At 39.1% G+C, this 17976-nt stretch overlaps 1 protein-coding gene across 1 annotated transcript in view; it reads right to left on the bottom strand.

The window, feature by feature from the left end:
• LOC131688509 (uncharacterized) overlaps positions 1 to 16811 on the bottom strand; it is a 314553-nt gene extending 297742 nt beyond the window's left edge. Inside the window, exon 1 of the mRNA XM_058972805.1 lies at positions 15786 to 16811. The gene's annotated coding sequence lies outside the window, so the exon portion shown is untranslated. The remainder of the gene's footprint in view (positions 1 to 15785) is intronic.
• Positions 16812 to 17976: the final 1165 nt, after the last annotated feature.

Consider the following 17976-nt stretch of genomic DNA (forward strand, 5'->3'; position numbering starts at 1 on the left):
TTTTAAATAACTTTTTTTTTCTTGAAGGGGCTCATCTTGTATTTTTGACGGTATATAAGGAACATAATTACTTATCTTGGAACAAAATTTCATCCAAATCAAAGATGCGGTTTTTCGTGAATCGTTTTTAACCCTTAAAGGCGCAAAGCAATTTTTGTCAAATTTTCTGAAAATTATCTCACAGTTTTAATACGTCACTATGATAATTTTGAGATGGTTTTCCCAATGTTGTTTTAAAACAATATTGCGCATTTAAGGGTTAAATTTTTAAAATCGATTTTTTCAGTGTAGGAGTCGATGAAGATTTTTTTCAACACTTTTGTTCAAAAATTTGCCAAATTTTGCGAAAATCACTCCTACAACATTTTTAGACAATAGTCATTTGAAAAAAATTGGTAAAAAAAGTTTGACCCTTTCCAAAAGACAGTATCATTTTTGGAAAAACAAAGTATGCAAAGTGGATTTTTGTGACAAGTCTTATTAAAATCTGAGAGGGTGGTGCCAACTCTGATTACGATTTAGCGCATAATTCGTCATTGTAAAAACATAAACGATCAACGGCTTAGTTCTGTCAGCGGTGTTAAATACACTGATACAAATACAAAATTATAAAAATATTATTGAAATTTGTTTAAAACCCTGGAAACTCCATAAAATATCAGGTAATTTCTTTAAATTAAATTCGGAGAATTGTTTTCCCAAAAGATTGGACACCAAAACATCGATCATTTTCGAAACCACTTGTTCAGTTATTTGCCCATAATTTCGAAGGTTTCTTCGCATTATGTAAAAGTCATCCAGCAAGCAACTTGCTCCATATTCCACCAGCTTCCCGAGTAACTCACGTATTGCTTATTATGGCTCATGAAAAATGGCACAATTCCTGATTTAATCATTTCATCCAATCCAAACCTTCCGGAACACACCATCATCGTGTGTACGATTGGAGCAGCGGGAACCCCATCCATTCCCGCTCAGATGTGTGATAATCCAACCAAAACCATCAAAGCTGATGCCTCGTTGATGTGTAGATTCTTTTCATTTCGTTTTCAGGGTTACACCGACCGTTCGAATTACGCTCGGATTGCACACAGACCGTGTAGATTTTGAACGCAAAAAAAAAACAATTAGCACCGCCCGTTCAGGCGGGAGTTTTTTTTCCGTTCCAAAGACCACGCGAATAAAGCCGCCGGTGCTGAAAATTAGAAGTGTTGCTTCGGTGCAACTACACTATTGTTTATTTACTTTGTTATGGTCTTTCCCAACTTTTCTCCATCCATAGCCCGGTACAGCTATACGCTCATGTTCCTATACGCGCACACACACATAGCCTCAGAAGAAAATGTGGGCCACGAAATGCAGGGCCGCCAATTGCTTTTCTGATGTGGTTCGGTGATTACCTTCAATAGATATTAATTGAATCTATTAAATCGTAACTTGACTACTGCTTGAAGGCTGTATGCGTTCAATTTTTGATTAAAGCATTTCTAATATTCAAAATTCTAAAATATTTTTGAAACGCAAAACGAAACATGCACAGTCACTCATTGGCTTATCAGTCTAGGTATTTCCCAGGCCGATCACGTCCTCGACACCTGAACTGTCCACGCGCGTTCTACAACTACGACAGGTTCAGTCCTTAATAGTCTTTATCAACAAAAAACAATAATCGAGTGTTGTTTCACTATACCAACTAGCCTACTAGTTATTGTTTATTCATTCATTCAAATCTCGTTCTATCAAACCGAAGCGAGCTTCATTTCTGGTTTCGCCACATTTTTCAAATTCCTTTCTGCCTTTCCTCACCACATACCTGTTGCCTGTGTCGCATCGTCGTCGTCGTCACGCCTATTATCATATTTGTAAACAATCATCGTCATTATTATTGGACCAGCCGGACGATCGTCGGACCGAGACGGAACTCGCCCTGGTTTAACAAAATAAATAATAAATAAAAACCAATCCCCGGACCCAGCCGAGTTCGAGTGGCGGCGTCGCACACTGTGAGCCTGATAACCTTCGGATGCCGTTTTGCCAGCAGAAGATGCCGAGCGAGAGACCCGCGCGCGCGAGAGGTCATCTGCCATCTAGCCCCTTGTGAGTTATGATGTCGTACTCGTTTCGTTCGGCTTGGTTACACTCGCTGTTCGAAATTGGTCGTTATTTTGCTGCTTCGTCCCGCTTTGATTGGATAGTGAATGAGGGGGGGGGGGGATCCAGGCAGGCAAGTGAAGTGGCCGAACTCAATGTTTCATTGTTTATTTCGATTTCGTTTTCAAAAGAAGAGGTCGTATCACACGGCTCACATTTGTAGGTTTGCTGCATGTATTGTAAAAGTTATTATTGTTGTTGAGGATGATGATGATGATGATGATTGGCAGCAATCACTGAACCGACCGAATGAGTCTCTAAATAACCAGCTTGAGTACGAGTGTACCGTGAAACCACTTGCAGGCAGGTCTCAAAGGGAAAGAAAATGGCTCAACCAGCCAAACAATGCAATGGCACGACGGGTGGAGGCTAAACATAGTGTAAAATCATGGCGACCCTGCCTAGGAACTGTCTCGGCGGCACCTTTGGCACTCGCAACACACGAGACACCGCGGAACGGGTTAAGGCCAGCCAGTCAGTCAGTCAGTCGTCGTGGAGGGGTGCGTTGTTTTATCGATTTTCCATATCCATTATGTGGCCTAAGGTAGTGTAGGTACCAAAGCAGGTGGCACATAGTAACACCTTCACCTTTGTTGTGCCGGGTTGCTGTCCAGTCCAGTTCACCAAACTCCCGTGCGCTGTGGAACATCGCATCAACGACAAAGCAACAATGGAGCGGAGGGCAATGTGAGAAAAAGCAATTACGATCGCTGTTTCCGATATGAACTCTCGTGGACTAATGGCCCTGGTTGGTGCCATAGGAAAACTGATTTGGCTAATAGGTCCTAATCTGGAAATGGGTGCTTATTGCTGGGGAATTTGAATGTGTTTTAGGGACAGGCCCAGATTCTTTCCTAGTCTATGCTTTTTGGCTTCAATTTGTGTATTTGTTTGTCACACGATATCTCTTTATAGAGAAGATATTTCAGTTTAAGATTTGATAAAAAAAAAAGTTAGGAAATTAGAGGTCCAATCGCGACCGTACCAAAGGAATTCATGGTTTCACCAATAAAAAACAGAAGCAACCAAGAATTTCCGCAAAGACTGCCACACGGAACAAAATCTGTTCTAAAATTCTGTGAATGTTCCCTGGATAGTGGGACCATTCATAAATTACGTAACGCAAAAATCGCCCAAAATTGACTCCCCCTCCCCCCATGTAACAAATTGTCACAAATTTCTTTATCCACCACCCCACCCCTCCCATATTACGTAACGAATTCCTTGAAAAAAAAAATTTTCCTGAGGGAAAACATGTTACGTAACGATCTAGCATACTCCCCCTGCCCCCTATGTCACAATGTGTAACAACTTGTCGAACCCCTCCCCCCCTAAAAGCGTTACGTAATTTATGAATGGTCCCAGTGGACATGTTAAGTGTTTGTTATGATTCTTGTTCATAATTTGGGGATATACTGGTTTGTATAAACTACATCAACCAAAAGAACCGATAGTAAAACGATTACTTCAGGAGCTCAGTCACGATTTTCGTAATTTCTCTTAACGTTTCCGTGATATTTTATTAGTGAGTTTACTATCTCATTTATTATTTAGGATCTTGGTCACTATTTTCTATTCACGTAATCGTGATATTTCTGTCGCGAGTAGTGATTTATGAACATAATTTCAGGATCTTAGTCACGATTTTCATGATTCATATTCCCGTTATTGTGATATTTTATTCTTGAACTTACTCCGTATTTGACATGTGGAGTGATGTGACTCATGTTTGTGATATCAACAGTTTTATCGTGATATTTTCAATTTTTCTTCGCCTTATAACAATATATTACTTTCTGGTTATAATCAGATTTTTCTCGGAGTAACGTGACATTTTGAACTGGGATCATGTTCATGATATCTTGTTCTGTGAACTGCGATTTGTAGCTCTATAATGTATTTTTGTAGCTCAGCGTTATTTGAGTTTTCTGTCCAGACATCACGCCGAGCTTTATCAAATGAAGAACGATGTTCGAGGTTCAAATAGTTTTCTTATATCTGCTGCTCGTACCTATTACCGGTCGCTAGCAGCTGGACAGAACTATATAATATTTCATAAAAAAGTACACGAAACAAAAGTGGTTCCACGAATAATATTCCAAATTTTATGAAATAGTTCACTTGCAAATTTCATGACCATGTGTAGAGTTGCGCGAATTTGTAGATGGTTAGGGATATCTTCTAAATATCACAAGCACGGTAGATCGTGAACCATGTACTAGGAATCATGAACCATTTCACGAATCCATGACGAGTATTTGATGGTTTTGTGAAATATTTCACGAGCACAAGTGGTCAGTCGTGACTGTTGTACTTGGAGTCATGAACCAAGAAAAGATGAATAATATTTTATGATTTTGTGAACTATTTCACAAAATTACTTGATCAGTCGTGACTAATGTGTAAGGAATCATGAACCAGTTCACGATTACAAGAAAAATATGATACGATTTTGTGAACTATTTTTCGAGCACGGATATTGAATCGTGACTAACTTTTTTTTACTTCCTATCTTCGGTATACACGATACAGACACATTTTAAAACTATATATTGCTATTTAATAACTTATATCTATGCTTGGAAACGTTAAAATCATACACTGAAGAAGCTTCGTTAAATCTGCGGTAACATCTTTCCAGTGGATTATTTTGTCCATATGAAGTACGGTGTCTAGGGATCCACAACAGAGTGGGGTTACGAAGAACACGAGGAGGCGCATACAAATTAACGCCCGAGAGAAGATCGGGACTGTCGATATTACCTGACAGCAAGTCGAAAACAAAAGCTCTTTGCAGGAAGATACGGCGAGTCGCCAGTCTGCAGACCGAGTAGCATACATCTATCGGCATAAGGAGGCAACACAACTGGATCATTCCATGGAAGTTTCCTGAGGGCGAATCGCACAAAACATCTTTGTATACGTTATAGTCGGTCAATTTGAACGGGAACAGTAGAGTGCTTTTAGTGCGTAGAAATCATCGAAGTCCGCCGTGTTTCGCTTTAAGAAGCCCAGCATTCCGAAAGCCTTAGCAGTTGTCGCGGTGAAATGGTCGGAAAAGCTCAACTTCCTATCGAAGAGCACTCCCAAGTCACGGATCGAGTCGACGCTTTCAATTGTTCTTCCTTTTAGGCTGTATTCATAACGTCCTGGAGTAAGCAAGCGTACGAAACTAATTACTTTGCATTTATTAACGTTGACTTCCATTTCGTAAGGCGTGCACCATTCTTGAATAGCACAGATATCTTCTTGAAACACTACGGCGTCAAGTGCAGAAGCGATAGTTCGGAAGATTTTGAGATCGTCCACGTATAGCAATTTTCCAGACTTAATCCGACTACAGATATCATTAATAAACAATTAATAAACAAAATAAACAAATTGCGGGACACCTGTGGGTGTTCTGAATGTGCTTGAGCGCGTGTTTTTTTGTTATATTATATGCTATTAATATATTATTTCTATAATTAGATTATATTATAGATTATTATATATTATATATTATCATATATTATATATTATTATATATTATATATTATATTTTATTATATATTATTGATATTTTAGGAAGCATGAGTTAGTTCACGAGAATCAGAAGGATTCGTGAATAAAATTCTGAGTTTCGTGAAATAGTGCATGAGAAAATATCCAGACTGTTCAGATTTCGTGAACTATTTTACAACTACGAAAATCAGATAATTATCAAGACATAAAAAAATCTCGAATAATGGTTCCTAAATTTATGAACCTTTGGTTTTACGAATACAGTAATGACCCGTTTTTATCAACGAACCGAAAATTTTTGTGGTTGATAGAACGGGAAAGTTGATAAAATCGGGAATTTTTTTTAACTTTTTTGTTCATCCTACATTATTAGAAGCAACCCGAGAATAATCTCAAGTTGTTAGTATGCAGAAAAATTAAACCTAATGCCCAATTAGTGCAAAAAATCGTATTTAATTGAACCGTCCGACAATTGACTAATCCAACTTCCAGGCATATGATCGATATGAAATTTTCCAGAGAGACTCATTATGAATGGCAATGTGTTCTGTCAACCAAATTATTCTTTGATTAATTGGACACAGAGCGCTGGTAGCTCACTGTCATTCTACGCATATGTTCCACAGCTAACAACTAAAAAACGCGATCAAAGATGAAGAATAAATTAGCAATCTGGAGAGAAACGGTGTATCTTTGATATATTTTATATTCCGTATCGGTTATCAGAGTTTGAAACCGTTACACATATTTTTTTAGAGATGTGAGTGGTTTGAGCCTGGGTCTGTGGCTTGCGACTGGCATGGCCCATTCTCGTTGGTTCGCACTGGTTTGCGGTGTTGCTACTTACTAATAAATAGATCAGTTCGCTTGGATGACATAGGAGATAGCAACAGAGAACAGGAACAAGACAATAGATGATTCAATTCGAATTTTGTTTGGTGATGCCAATGGTCCCAAAGAGCAGAAAAAGGGTTTATTAGATTGCGTCAAAACTGTTGACTTTAGCAATGTTGTTTTTGGGAAAGTTTCTGAGAATAGAACTCTTCTTTTTCCGTCTTATCGGATTGATGATTAATCTCCCTAGTAGAGAGTTACGAAATTTATTTTCTTCAGTATTTCAGATAGACGAATACTTACTTCAGCAAAGTAGTGGAGAAACTTATTACAAACATTTTACCTGATGACTTGAACTAACTTTTAAGCTTTTTGAGATATAGGGCATTATTTATGAAAGAACTCTTAAAAACTGTTTTTTTCATAAGTTTTCTTCTAATTTTTTCCATTATATAATTGTTCTAGAACATTGTTCAGACTGTTAAACTGCATTATTTTGCCAAAAATGGAGACTCGCTATCGCTAGTATGTGTGGAGGTATTCACGTTTTTGCCTTTCTCATATAGAAAGGTTATGTAATCACTCTGAAAAACGTCAACCTAATCCCGGCCCGGAGGGCCGAGTGTCATATCCCATTCGACTCAGTTCGTCGAGATCGGAAAAAGTCTGTATGTGTGTGTGTATGTGCGTGTGCCTGTGTGTATATGTGTGTGTATGTATGTGCGTGTGTCAAATAATTGAATTTTGGATCGATCGGAATTCTGGTTCCGGAATTACGGGTTTAAGAGTGCGGCCACACAGAAATTTCTCATATAAACTATAGGAAAAATTAAAATTAGAATTTTTATTTTTGATGCTAAATGTCTTCAAGGTGCATGAAACGCCCTCATACCCCTCCTCTTTAACCCCATCATCTTTAAACCACCACTATATCACAAAGCATACCAATTTAAGCTGGGGAATCGTTCGTTCATGGAACTTTCGCCCTCCTCACATACCTACCCCCGCATGACAAAATGAGTTAGCAAGCAGATAACATTGATCTAATACTGATTAGGCTAATGAAGCACGATATTTTTTTTTGTTTCAAGTGTTTCACCGTCGACACGTAGCTCATCAAGTTCGTGGCTGGCAAGCCATTGTGTATAAACGCAAAGTGTACTAAGAATGTAATGGACATTTCCACAACTATGTTGAACATAAAAAGCCTCTGTGCTATAGTTTATAGAAATGAGAGGCACAATTGCACCGCTAGGTGGATTAAAACTGTTTTTTTTTTATTGAAAATAGCTCTTTTTCCAATGGTGATACCTTTTGAATGGGCAAAAGTGGGCAAACCACTCGGTAAACAAATTAAAGTACAAGAAAACCACAACAAATGTTGGAAAATCAGATCTCTCCGAGGCGTCCCTCTATGGAAATACTCGAGTTGAAGTTTGTCTCATTCCGACATCAAATACATAACTATATAGTACTATTAGTTCTGAAATGAAGGGTTAAAGTCGCTATAAATAGACTTTCTTACTTTTGGAAGCACGTCTTGAGTAAATCGGAAGTTACAACTGTTCAAAAACTCAATACATACCTCTGACATTAGAATATGACCAATCCGTTGCGCCTACTTCTTAACAATGCCGCAAGTACAACCAAATGGCAAGTAATCAAATGCATTTAATAGCAGAATGAGACAAACTTGAACTGGAGTATTTCCATAGTGGGCCGTCTTTGGGAGATCTGATTTTTGATTTGTTGTGCTTTTCTTGTACTTTAATTTGTTTACCGAGTGGTTTGCCCGTTTAAAAATTATCGGCATTGGAAAAGAGCTATTTTCAATAAAAAAATGTGAATATCTCATATGGAAAAGTACGAGACATACGAAATATGTTAGAAACGTGGAGATGGAACAACTAATGATTTTGAATAATTGCAGGTATTAGAGCCGTAAGTTTGAAATATTGGTTCATGCAAAAAATGTGGATATTGGCGCCGATTTGTCGGCGGTTTATTGAAAGAGATATCGTTGAATTCCTGCTAGTACGCAGCTAGGAATGCGAAATCGAAAGATAACTAATGAAAACAAGAAATGATAAACTGATAATTTCCGCTTTTTTGGGGATGTTGGGACTCATTTACTCCGTACTTCTCATCTACTGCCCCTAGTCTCTAGCTACGAAGACCTTCTGAGCTGAACGCACACCTATAAATTTATTTTTCTCCATGTAATAGGTTCATTCTAGGTAACTAATAACTGATCACACGGAAAAAAAGGTTCCCATAATCATTAATAGAATACCTTCTGGAAGAGTCACATTTGTATAACACTATATTTTTTTATTTTTGATTATAGAGGTTTTAACCTTAGGGCCATTCGCCTCTTTTCGGGATAGAGAAATCTCTTTTGGAAAAATCTCTAACCCTATATGCGGGGTTGGGAATCGAACCCAGATGAGCTGCGTACAAGGCAATGGATTAGCCAACTACGCTATGCCCGTTCCACTATAATTTTTATTATTAAGATATTTGTTTTTCATGAACTTCAGTCGCGGTTTCCACATTACCATTATCAAATTCTGTTTCTGCCCATGAACTAGTTTACAACTTTATGAACATTATTCATAAACCGGACTCGTGATCCATATCCAGAAATTTAGGAACATTGTTAACGGTCTGACGTGAATTTATGCTTGATTTATTACATCACAACACAAAATCGGAATCTCGGAATATTATTCATGGATACATTCACGTCTCGTAAGCTGGTTCTTAATTCCTAGAATATTAGTAACGTTTTTGACGATATTCACAAACATTTATTTGGTCAACGTTAACATATCGGCACAAATACAAGATACATAACACAAGCATTTCATAATTAAGCAAAAAACACATTAAGACTGCTCAGCTAATCTACTGGATTCTGCATATCGTCCTGCCCCAAAAACTGTGGGACGATTGCACGGGTGCTGAGTATCACCGAGTTCTGGATAGCTGTTAGTTCCTTCTCCAACTTCTGCTTCTCCAGTAGCTTATTCGAAAGGACTTCAGTCGTCGAAAGCACAACAGGAAAAATTCTCGAAACCTCATCCAACCTCCACATTTCCATTTTCCACCCTGAGTATTTACCAGATTGTGGTCTAAAAGAAACGGCGACGTGTCGACTTGGTGTCGACCATTGTTAGAGATCAGTATATCTGGGCGGTTGTGGTATGGGAATAGGTCCGATGGAGCAGTGCAGTCTCAGTACAGTTTGAAATGTGCATTTTCCAGAACAGGCCCGTGAAATGACGGTAGTTTAGCACTATCTTCTCCAAAAGACCACGTTTGTTCGAATGTCGAGGCTCCAGGGCAGCAGATCCAGGGTGGTACTCGCCTTTCCCGGTAATGTTGGGGTGGGTCACCTCTGGGTTTAAGTTAGTATCCTAAACATCTCACGGTTGCTCAAATTCCAAGTGCATTGGAAGAACAATACCGTTTATGACCTGAAGTGCGCAAGTCAACTTAAAAGAACAGTTGGGCCCTTGTCGCGATACTGCGCAACTGTTTCGTCCATATAGAAGACCAAATCGCGGAGTAGCTGCCGATGAAGATGTCGGTCTTCCAGCAATGATGGGACTTCAGCTGCAGATGCCTCCACCAGCACACTCGGCCTTACCTTGTTCATCCTATTCAGCTCTCTCTACACTTCCTGCCGCACTAAATCGATTTTCGCTGGAGTGAGCATATTGTTGCTCTGCTCCAAAAACTAGTTTGTCCGGATATAAACATGGCGTTCCATTCGAATGTTTGGTTGGGTTACTTCAATTCGGGAATATACAGCCGATATTTCAACGATGTTTATAATTTCAAGAGCTTATTTCTCATAGCGTTACCGTGATATTTTATTTATGAGTTTACTGTCCGGTTTTTCTATCAGAGTAGCGTAATTTGTGTCATGATTTCTTAGTCACGATTTTAGTAATTTCTAATTCCGTTATCGTGATATGTAAATAATGAGTAGAGTGATCCATCTTCATAATTTCAGTATCTTAGTCAAGATTTTTTAAATTTTATTCACTAATAATGTGATTTATGTCCATGATTTTAGGATCATAGTCATGATTATCCTAATTATTATAATTATTCTCGTTATCGTGGTGCTTTTTGTCGCGAGTAGTGTGATTTATGTTCGTGATTTCAGGATCTTAGTCACGGTTTTTGTAATTTTTTTGCACGCCATCGTGATATTTTATTGTAGACTTTCGAAAAGGACCCTTGGAAAGATGTAACTCATGTTTATGATATCACCAGTTTTATCATATTAGTTATTTCTCTTCGCCTCATCGCGATCTGCAATTTTTTGGTTACTATAGGATTTTTTACTCGGAGTAATGAGAAGATCATAAATCATGATTTGCGGTATCTTGTTCTGTGATCTGCAATGAGGCTCTATAGTGTATTTTTGATGCTCTGCAGTTATCGTTTCCTCTCCAGACATCAAACTAAACCTTATCAAATAAACAACGATGATCTTGGTCATGATGATTCTACATCTACTGCTCGTAACTGTTACTGGTCGCTAGCAGCTGGTCATATATGACATTTCATGAAGTAGCACATGGAACAAAAATGATTCCATGAATAATATTCCAAATTTTATGAAATATTTTGCATATTTGAATAAACTCTTGATTTACGCCAACTATCTTTGTACAGCGCTTGAGATCGAAATGGGCGGACGACCTAAGCTACTCGAGATGTTCCATGAGGCATATCCAGAGTTTGCGGGTGTCTGATCCGGAAAACGATTAACGAAAGGCGTAGAACAATCATCCGCAACAATATGTTTACTCCAGCGGAAATTGATCGGAATCAGCAGGAAGTGCAGAGAGACAGCTTAGTAGAAGGAACAATAGAGCAAGCGATGTGTCGAGGCGAAATTCAGTATGGTTGAGCGTGTCATTTGCGCGTGAGAGCCACGAATCTGTAGCGCTAATGAAGGCATTTGCAGCTAAAGCAATGATGGGGCCAGAAGAACCACCTTTTGATCGACAGCTACTTCGCGATTTAGTCTTCAATGTAGACGAAACGCATAGGAGTTTTGAGCCTCTTCCCTCAAAGACGGTTTCGGCTCAATATTCCTCATCAGCAAATATGATCTTCTGCGCTTACTACCAAGCTATGTGGCCATTTGTGTGTTCCTTTGATAAGGTTTTTCGAAGGCAACCTGCCTGTTCGGATCTGAGGATTAACAATCCTTAGAGCAGCCTTTTTTAGTTGGCAGCTTAAAACTGAAATGTTTTATTTCAATTAGTTTTAGTTTCATTATTTCAATTTATCGGAATTCTTACAAATTTTGTTTCTCCTTTTGTTCCCTCAAAGGGCTGTTACAACCGGTCCGCAAATCTCTCCGGCCGGGTTTCTGATGATCGGCTGTTGAAAATTTGTCTGATATATGGCTATCTATTTAGTAAATACAAATTTGTTCTGTACTGACCTCATATAACTATCTGTTAGCGATCCGAAAGCCAACGCACACCACGTGGAACAGTTCCGGAAAATCTATCGCCTGTATATTGTTCTCATATTAGCTTAAGTTAATATATTGCATGTTTAGGTTAACTTACGTTTTAATAAGTAGTTATAAGTTTTAATCTGCACTTCCTACACCGATCTTTTTAGTAATTTTATTTAGGTTAAGAAGAGAAAACTTTAGATTTAGATTTAGTTTGATAAGAACAGCTTGTAATTTAGATTTCTATACTTCGAATGACAGTTTAATCTCTTCCTCCTTCTTCCTACACTGTTATCTGCCTGTACGTATTGCCGTGTATAAATGTATCCAATAATCCTATAAACCAGGGGGTGACTACCACAACACTGCCTCTGGAACGTTTCCGATGTTTTCACAAAACTCGCGCATTGATAGATGTTTAGCCTTACAGACCTAGTTACAAAAGGGGAAATCGCCATTATAGGTGGTTATGATCCTCTTTTGTAGGTCGTTCGCAGCATTATCCAGATCTTCTGGAGATTGAATCTTACTCCCCGTTCTTTTCGACTGTTCCAGGTGAGCGGATTGCACACCAATTTGTTTTTCCTATTTTCCTGTGTTTTTGCACTGTGAGTTTATTGGCTTCCATGGCGAACATTATGCGTCTGTGAACCGACTGGCTAGGTTCGTCAGAAACGCATCAATTCTATATTATCCTTTATTCGAACGCTGCCTAACGTGAGGATCAGTACTTCGCTTCTAGCTGCGTGCATAAATGTAGGTTCAACTCCATTGTTACATGCATTGACATCATTTGACGAAAGGTATTGTAGTAGGCACTCACTTCTAGTATTTATATCACCAATTGTGTGATGTGCATTTGCGCCACATGCAATGATATAAGGCTTGTTTATGCTTATGCCGTACTTTATGAGGGTATCGATTTCAGGTGATGCAGAATCCACATCGCTAGGGAAGCAGGCAGATGCGACCAGAATCTCCTGGTTGCTCCTAGCCGTCGGTGCCTCAACTGTTATGGCAACGACGCCTCGTTGAATGAATCCTGAAATTGGAGAGAATTTTATTGTTCCGTTTATCAAAACTGCAGCTCTAGGAGTTGGCTGGTCTTTGCAATATACTAACTTGTGAGCCGAGGAATTCATAAATTAATCATGGATTCAGTTTTGATCCTTGAAACTGTTTCATGAAATATAACTTAGTTGTACCCAGTTGCTAGTGACCAGTCAAAAGACAGACTCGTGAATAAAATATCACGATAAAGTACACAGCAATCAAGGAAGTCATGCTTATACTTCTATGATAATTCTATTACATTCTTAACCATACTATTATCGATATAGTTTATACAAATCAGTGTATCCTCACATTATGAATTACTAGCTAATACCCGCCGCGCGTTGCTGCGACTTTCAACGAAATAGGAGTAAAACACAATTTGTTCCGAAGCACCATCTTGCGGGCAGATGATCCCCAACCACACAAACACGCTCTATAACAAATGACTACTACGTATAAATTTTGACGGCAATCGGTTAAGCCGTTTGGGAGTCCATAAATCATATACATACAAATATTGACTTTTATATTTATAGATAGATAGTCATAGAACTACAAATAGTCAAAACACAACCACAGTAACCCTACCAAACATTTGAGTTTACTTTTGGCATGAACAAGTTTTGTGGAAACGCAAAAAAGTTCATGAATACAAGACTTTTTTATTCATGATTTCAGGAGCTTGATCACGATTTTCGTAAACGGTTCATGTTATGGAATCGTGATTTTTCATAAAGTTTGTCTGTGTATCTAGTTAAAGTTAAAGTGATTTACTAGAAGTTTCAATCCTGGGCACTTTACGCTCCCAACATCAAGTGCAGTTAGAAATCAATCAACACAGTGCATTCGTGCGAAAATAATGCAAACGTTTCATTCGATACGAATCGTTCCACTCGCCGGACTTAGAAGCGGGCAAGGTTAGTTCCGCACGCGCCACCATTCGCCTAATTAACATTCGAGTCTTTAATGTGAGGAATTCGGCATTCCCAAAAAATTGATTCCAGACTTCGACGTCAATCACCCAAAGATTCAAATTGACGTACTTAGACGCATCTACTTCGCTTGCTTCTCGCACGTATCATTCAATCAAATCAAACACACTCGAACAAATCGAACGTTGTGCATCCATATACATACGATGCAAACGTGTCGGAATTAACCAACTGAATTATTCATGGAATCCATCGATTCGCACAACTCGATTCCCGCGTTCGGTCGGCGAAGAGAGATAGGATGAGATCGCACGCGTATTCCCCTAGGCGTACATAGTTTCAAGGTGCGGAAGCACCCAGCGAAGCGGTGATAACCATGATTTTTTTTTTCTCTTAAAAACAAGTTGACTAATAACTAATGAACATTCTGCAGAAGGAAGCTTCCAATTTGACAGTCCGTTGGCTCGTCACAATTTTGGAAGACATCGAAAGAATAACAACCAGAGTACAGGAATGACGCGTTTCTAACCTTGAAAATTAGCTAAAATAACGTGCCATAAAATTGGGTTCACCCATTCTCCGCGCGAATCAGCCCCCCAACTAACTGACTGACTGACTGACAGAATGACTGGTCCAACGTTGTCGGCAATTTGCGAGTTTTTGTTGTTCTAGCACGCTAGGATGAACGTGTGTACTTGGAACCACCCCTCTCCGTCTCAGCATTGACTCGAAATCGGGTTGATTTTCACATACCCAGACCCTGAAAAAATATTTGCCCCATCTCGTTTGATTGAATTTGGCGGCCATATAATATTGGCGGTGCACAGGCGAGCTGTAGCTGTAGCGTAACAGAAACCTCCTGCCCTCCAGGAATGAACGATGGAAGCTGAGCAATTTGTTCATTGGGGCGCGAAAAGCAGTTACCTCCGGAGCGAAAGTGTTGCTGCTGTTGGTCGGTTATACTCGGTCTTGTGATGTCAATGCTAGGCCAAATTGGAGTTTTTTCGCGATGGTTAATTTGGTCGGAAACAGATTTCGGGAGAATCGATTTGTCAGTTTAATCAGCTGCGTATGATTTTTGGTTGTATTTTTTTGTGAAATAATTCTGCACGTGGCTTCTCGAAATGATTTTTTCTAAAAAAATCGCTTAATTGGTGAATTTGCTCCGGGTATTCTTATCGTTAAATATAACATCGATTATTTTAAGTTGTCGAAGTATATTGTTAGTCCGATCCCCGCAGCCTTGCTTTTAAGAGGCACAAAAGCCTCTTCCACTTTTCTGCGATCAATACCAATTATGTCAGCGAAGCCAAGAAACATGTGAGATCCTTTCCATTGTACATCAGATCTTCGTATCGCACATTCGTGTGCTATGTTGACAAAGGATTAGAGGGTGCATCGTCCTGCTTCAATTCATCTAACTTTACAAACAAGACGGATGTTTCTTCACTTTTAGGACGCTTACTTTTGACACATTCAGCATCATATGATTATGCCTTATCAGTTTTGTTGGAAAGGCATTTTCAAACATTGTCTGCTACAGTTCGTTTTGTTTCACTCGATCGTACACTAGTTTGAAATTCACAAGAAGTAGGTACGCTGAATGTCATTTTATGGAAAATAATTTCAACTGCGAGATTTTTGTTAACACTAATAAAATTACAAATTACAATAGATGACATTAAATTTAAATAACGATCAAAATTGTCAATAAAATTTCCCTGCTGCTAGGAAACGAATGTTCTACTGTAATAAAACTAAACCTAAATAAACAATAAAGTCGGTTATGAAAACTTCAAAGAAACTTTGACACCTACCTTCATAAATTAGCAAATTTGGTTCCGCATTCCGCCCACAAAGACAAGGAATGTACCTTGGAAAGGTCAGAATAATCTTCCTCGACACTGTAACCGGAACGCACCGAGTAACCGAACGCGAAGTAATCCAAGTCGACACACCAAATAAAACGATGTTTGTTTTACTTTCACCTCGCGAAAAAATGCATTTCGAATTATTTCACTTTGAATCGCCAAACGAGATACTCTTGCATCGACTCTTTCAATTTTGTACCATTTTAATTCCATTCATTTTATAATAATATTCCACACCTTTCATTAGTGCAGCAACATACACGCATGCAGCTAAGCTATTGTTGCTTTCCGTTCCGTCTACTGAGTCACCAACACCACTGCGAAAAGCGTTGTACACTATGTTACTTTTCTAATCTAGACGTTCCCTTTCTGTACAATCAATGTTGTTCGCAGATCACAAATTTTCTTTTCCCCAATCATCCTTTAAGTTTCATTAAAAAATATTTAAAATCACATTCGTGCAATTCGGTGCTTGTAAATTTCACTGCAGCTCAGGTTTGCTGTTTTCATTGCAAATCGGCCATTCATCCATGTTTACTACTGCTGCAGGCATGACTCGTTAACATACACACACTACCGCACGAAGAAACCAATCCCACAATCAAAATTTTGACATTCTTTTCCAAATCTCACTTTGGCGCAGACGGAACCTACCGAAGCATATTGAAATCATCTTTGGGACACTACACAAAATTACAACACAAATCATGGACCGGATTTGGCACAATCACGAAACCTTGGATTATAATACAAAACGATGCACTTTCGATTCGAATACGGCACCACACAACCAGTGGCGCAGGGCAGGGAGAAAAATCCAGCCCAGAAATTCGTCTGCTCGGTCGATTTTCAGATTTTCACAAACGCGACGACGATGCTTCGGCACTGGGTACCACACCAATACACGCGCACAAAACTTCACCCGACCGTGTGGAATGATGAAACGGTGGAGAAAAGTATCACAAGGAGGGTGATTTAAGGGTGATCCGCACTAGACCGATCCGATCCGATCCGACCCGACTTTTTCATCTTCGGATTCGCTCGGGTTGTTGATGTAATGGTATTGGTAGCATGTCGGGCGTCCGACGCAAAAAAGAATCGTTGCCAACGATATTCCTCGAACAGACTCTCCGACTTTTTTCTGCTTCTCCACCGACCGGCTCGAACAGAGAGAGAGAGAACGTGTGAGGCAACCAAAGCAGGTAAAATGATTCTTCTGCTGGTGTGGGACAGCATGTCGTCCACTCAGAAAGGAAAAATAATATCGTCAATAACTTTTGCTTCTACCCATGCTTGAACGGCTTGACCAGAGGCGCATATGAGATAGCGGACAGATTTGTTTTCCAACCGGTGCGGAATTGATTCTATGCCGGGATAGCTAGGATTTCTTCCGATTTTACTTTCAGGTTGTTTTTGTTGCCGAGCTGGATGTTCAAATTTGTTTATGAACACCGTAACATAGGATATTTGTGCTATTTGCGGGTCCCGGTTGAATTTTGTACATCGGTAGGAAGAATGTTCTCGATTTGTTGACAAATAGGGTGATGAGCCTATTTGCACCATGTTTCTATTATTACCCTACCCATTTGAAGCCGTTGGTTAGAGCAGTGTCTGCCATCTTTGTTCAACGCATTGAGTCAAATGGTAGCGCAACAATAGGGACACTCGAATCGAGTTTTCATTGTGCTCAAACACGAGAATTTTACTGTTTTCAACGCATTTGTGTTATTATATTGGTTCTTAACAACGAAGCAAAGCGGTTGATGTCAATTTTTACGCATTCCATTGATTATAAGGCAAGAAATTACCGAATTAGTGAGGCACCTTGCTTAGTATGGTGAAAATAGGCTCATCACCCTATATCATTTTTGCTTGAAGCGAAACTGAGGCATGTTCTAACCCCGACTGCTGTTAAAATGCTTGAAATGATAGCGTTTGGGTTTACAACCAGACTCAGTTTCGCGATCAAGCAGCGCATATTTCAATTCAACTAAACATTTTTTTTTTTATCGGGGCATACTATGATGGTCGAACCCTAATATTTCTTAATTCGACCGTACGTTTTATTGATTCTAATGATTGTCATATTTTATTATTTAAACAACGAACTTCTTTGTTTGCATTGATCGTATCAACA

Source organism: Topomyia yanbarensis, chromosome 3, assembly GCF_030247195.1.
Source record: "Topomyia yanbarensis strain Yona2022 chromosome 3, ASM3024719v1, whole genome shotgun sequence".
Taxonomy (NCBI): domain Eukaryota; kingdom Metazoa; phylum Arthropoda; class Insecta; order Diptera; family Culicidae; genus Topomyia; species Topomyia yanbarensis.